The following is a 5,767-nucleotide window of genomic DNA, read 5'->3' on the forward strand; positions in this document are numbered from 1 at the left end:
AAATCAACCAATTTTTTTTTCGTATTGTAATAATTATGATCAATTTTTTTATTATTATTATTATGATTATTATTGTAATTACGATATAAAAGAAAAACAAACAAACAAACAAAAACATACCAATAATACATGAACATAAATGAAACTTTATCAAATAAAAATGTTTTCTTAAACGAAAAAAAAAACCCATCGAAAACCCTTTTTAATTTAACACCAAACCACATTCCACCATACAATATAGGGCCTTATCATTTCAATTCTGTTGTGCCCAATTCCCCCTCCCCACCCTCGATAGGAGCAGGCGAAATCGGAGGAACTACAGTACTCGCAATTTTTTTCAAATATCCAATCCAATACACACATAGACACAAGTGCGCCTCATATGGGCCAAGGAATCGAGAATCTTGTGGGTTCAAAGAGCATCTATTATTTATAACGTAGCACAAATATATTCCCTTGCTAAACACACACACACACACACACCCTACACGCACAGCAAAACGATTAAATGAATATATTCTATTAACAATATGCGGTGCTAGCCAAGATTTAATAACAATAAACAGTTACAGAAACACAGCTAAAGATACAGATAAGCGATAAAGCTAAAGATACGGTTACAGCTACAGATACAGTTACAGTTTACAAATACAGATACATTATAGGACATCTTATATAGAATAGTCAAGTAGGCAGTGAAATTTTTTGCATAGATCCAGTAGCATTGAAACATTGTAGTAGATAAAAGATATCGATATCGATATCGATGTCGATATCGCCATCGAAATAAAAATAATTCCGTTAATACATACAGCAAAAGAAAAGGAAAATTATACGTAATTAATTTTAATGTTAGAGACATAACAATAATAATAATTATAATAATTATAAATAAATATACAATGATAACACAAAATCAAAATATATATATATATATATATATTTATTTATATAAATATATGTAAAACTACATCTAACTGTAAATATGAAACATATTCTGCGAGTATTTGAATTTTGCAAAAACGTAAACAAAATCAAATACAGAATAACTGCATAAGAAATTATCCTTCCAATTCTACACGAAAAACATACAAAATTTGCAATATTGAAAACAAAAAATAATAATAATAAACAAAAATTATAATGAAATAAAATAATAATTTTTTTTTGTCAAAGCTCATCTTTGTAGCAGGAATACATACACATGCATATTATATTATATATGCATGAATATAAATGAATTTAAGCCCACGGTGATATACAGTCTTATACACGAACACACACGTACACACACAAAGAGAACTACAAACAATAAACCAGAAAATGGAAAAGATGAGAAATTTTTCGATTTTGCCAAGTTAATGAAAGACAAAAACAAAGCATGTACATAAAATAGTTGAAAAGTGGAAAACGTATTTTAAATAATAAAGTTCACATCTAAAAAAAAACAGACCATATCAACTTTATATTATAATAATGGTAATGCGTAGAGTTATATGCAGTTATTTTAGCAATACACAAACATACAGACATACGAGTACGGATACATATAGTATTATAGTATTATATACAAATACAGTTACAGTTACATTACATACAAATACATGCATACCCATATGTAGTACGAACATAGATACATACAAACAGTACAATTCTCAATTCAACTTGAACACACTTCAACACACTCACACACAGACACATACCAAGTAAGCTAGCGAAAGTAAATCTCTTAAGTTTTCAGATATTTCAGATGTTGTGACATTATCAATTCAAAACAGATGCAAAAGAAAAATCAACCAACACACCGTTTTCAGTTTCAAATCCGCCCAGCAAGATACATTTAAATGAATTATTACAAAAAACGAAATTATTAAGCAAATGTGCCCAATTAAAAAAAATAATAATTAAATAATTAATAAATAAAGCAGCAAAAATATCAAAAATTATATATACATATATATATATATACCGTTCAGTAATATGTGTTTGAACTGAATATATATTACTGAACTATAGACATGGAAAAAATTAACTTAGTGGCCTAAACCTAAGCACTCGACACTTTTCGGCTAAATTCTCGACTCCAAACAATTTTTTTAGAATTTAAGCAACAACAACAATTCAATAAGTAATTAAAACAGAGAAAATTTCTTTTTTTTGTAGCATTTGCTTGTTGCAAAAGAAATCGTTGCAAGCATTCATACATTTAATAAATAATAAAATATTTATAAAATACATTCTATTTTTTTTTTTGTTAATTTAAGAATCTGTTTTTTTATAAATACATACAGAAATACACATGCATATATACATAGTTATATATACATATATATACTCGTATGTATCTAAATTGTGTTAATTTGTAAATTAACATTTAGATTCGAAAAAGAAAATTTTTTAAAAATTTTCAGCATAAATGAAACGACATTTTCCGAAAAAGAAAAATACAACAAATAGAAAAAATGGAAAAGAAACGATTATAATAATAATTATAAAAAATAAATATATAATGCAAATACTTCAAAAATAAATATATATAAATAATATTAATAATAAATAGTTTATATAGCATGTAATACTGAACAGAGAAATCAAATTCAATAAAGACGAATATACTGTATTCAAACCAACATGGCGCAACGCTTTTTAATATCCTAACAGCTCTCATCATTTAAACTATTTTTTTTTTAATATTTTAAATTTAATTATTTGTGTGTTTTTGACATATTTCAGATCTATAAAAACCCACAGAAATTATTCAGCTTTCGATTAAGTCTAGAATAGAGCGGTGGAAAGAAAAACAGTGCTGGCGCCACCTAGCGTTCCTTGCTTACAACGCGCAAATTTGAACTTAGGGTAGTCCACACTTTTGGTAGTTGCTAGGTCAAAGTTGTCCAACTTCCAACTGTCATAACTTGATCAAAACTAAACCGATTTCCAAGTGGAAAGTCATTTTGATCATGGTTTGCACTCCAAATTCATTCTGCATTCAAATTTTGTTTATTTAGAAAATTTAATTATTTTCGACCAAAATTCGATTTTGATTCTAAGGGTCCCCCCTTTGAAATTTTGAAAATTCCAAATTTTAAATCTCAAGTTTTTACCTTTAATCAACTCCTTATATCATAATTAGTATAAAACAACACTTTAAACTTCATTCTGAGACCTTTCATTTTTTTGTAAAAAATCATGTAAAATTGAACAAAAATTTTGACTTGTAAGTGGCTAAATCTGAAGCCTGACCAACTTCCAACTGTCATAAATTGATCAAAACTGAACCGATTTTCAAGCGGAATGTCATTTTGATCATCATTTGGCCTCTAAATACATTTTGCATTCAAATATTTTTAAATTCGTTCAAAAAAATTTTTGCTCTAGGTTTGTTTATTTTGATGTCATATTTATTATGAAACGACATCTTAAAATTTTAAAATGTTTCAAAATTGATTTGAAAAGAAAAAAAAACTGAAATAGAACCTTTTACCGAAACTGCTATTTTGGGACGTTCCGGAACCGAAACCGTAACCCATATTTGTTTCGGTTTAATTCCCTGATTTTCAGCTATCTTTCATATTAATAATATTCCAAAAACTGTGCAAAAGTGCCCACAAAAACTAATTTAGATGCTTTTCAGCCAGAAACAGCTATTTTTTCTCTTCCAGCTGGCAACACTGAAAGCCAGGAAATATACTCGTCGAGTTTACACGCTTTCACCGATAAGCGCCATCTATAGCTCATTATTGTTGTGTCATGCGCCATCTAACGGCACTCGGCGTTTCTAATGCAGTTGCTGTTGAAGTTTCGTTAAGTCAAAGTCATTTCTGTTATGTGAGGAGTAGTGTAGAGTACAAAAAAATTATCACAATCTGTAAATGTTGTTTTTTATTTTTTATGTTTTTAACAGCTATAGGTTAAGGTAAAACAAATATGATTTTTAGTATTTTTGCACTTTTGGATAATTTTCATATTGATTATCTGTTTCCGAATCATTTATGATTCTAAGCTTTAGATTCGAGATACAATTTAAATCTAGTACAGTTCCCAAGTTAATTTTAAATATTTCTACGTAATTTCGCAAATATTTTTCAAACGTAACCGATGGCCTTGGAAAAGTCGTTGGGGTTTGTCAATCAAATTTAGCTAAACAGACCGTTAAAACATCCCAGTTATTTCCCGATAAATCCATCCCTATAAAAATCAAAATACCAATACTTTTAGATTCTTTGTTTTTATTTGCACTCTACTCGTAACATGTTTTAGATTTAAGTTTTGGTTTAATTTAGTATTAATGCTATATATGTTAATATATATGTATGCATTATATACATATGTATATGTATAAGTATATGTATATATACATGTCAGTTTAGCTATTCAAAAGGGCAATCCTTAACAAAATGTTGTATGTGTTTGTTTGTGTATTTCATATCCATAAACGTATTACATTTCTCGTCTTCATATCGTTAAGCCCGAAATCAGTTTAAAACAATCGGCTCTACAGCGCATTAATACATAAGTATCTTTATCTTTAACTTTATCTTTGTTTTCTGATATTATTAATAAAATTGTATTTACTTTTTGTACCAGCCACAAAAAAAAATCGAAAAGTTTTACATTGAATTTTTGTTGCTCTTCGAAAAAGTAGAAAAATATTGCTCTAAAAAATACAGGGCAACTCTTATCATTCATTATATATATATATATATATGTATATGTTTATGTATATATATAAACTTTAGATACTTATAATTCATAGTTGTTCGTGTGTTTGTTTGTTGTTGTATGTTTGTTTGTTTTGGTACAGGTTTAGACATAAAAACAGGCGCTAGTTGAAACCTTGGAGGGCAAACAGATACATATACACTTCTCATGACACATATATACTATATATAAATATATAGATATTATCATATTCTTTGAATATATATGTATATATATATATAGATATATTAATGGTTCGAACTTCGAAGTCAAAAGTGGAAAAAAATTTTCTAAAGTGTAGGTTCCCTGCACGTCGAAACGACACTTGAATCAGACTTCAGACGTGTTGACTGTTTTATTGAATTTTGTGGACATGTTTTAGATACCCTGTAACTGTTAATGTTTTTGCATTTTTGTGTGTACGGTGTCTAAGCAACAAGCCGAGTCGTAACAGCATATTCAACTAACGAGAGAAGGGCTTTAAGCTAACATTTTAACAGAATATGACTAACCTAAGGACTAAAGTTTCAGCAAGCTCTCTGTCTACTGAATATTGCCAAATATTTCGCTAAACATAATGCGCAAAAAGGAAAACATATTTTTAGAGGCACTTTTCATTATTAAACGTACATTGCTCTTAACATGGCGTCTTAAAATAAACATATAACTCAAATTCCTAATAAGTGAGCTTGAAATCTTTAAAGTACTTGATTCTTAAAAAAAAATTGGTGTTTTCTTATAGTAGCTTCGATATTTTTTTGATACTCTTGCCGAAGATTATGATTTACAAGACGAAATCAAATATGTATATTGTACAAGTTCTTAGAGTGATAAAATTGGCAGGATTACAATATAAATATAGTGCTGGAATGATCGTTCAAAGAATTATTGAAAGATTGATAAATTCTCCCCACGTTTGCAGATATTTCGATCAGACTTTGACATACTCAATCAGACGACTTTATAAAATGACTAATTGATTGATTGACCACCTAGCTATATCCTTATCTGTGAAAGGAATTAAATCGCAAAAGTATCAAAACTTTGGCGCTCCAAAGATAAGACA

The sequence above is a fragment of the Drosophila innubila genome, chromosome X (genome assembly GCF_004354385.1).
Source record: "Drosophila innubila isolate TH190305 chromosome X, UK_Dinn_1.0, whole genome shotgun sequence".
Taxonomy (NCBI): domain Eukaryota; kingdom Metazoa; phylum Arthropoda; class Insecta; order Diptera; family Drosophilidae; genus Drosophila; species Drosophila innubila.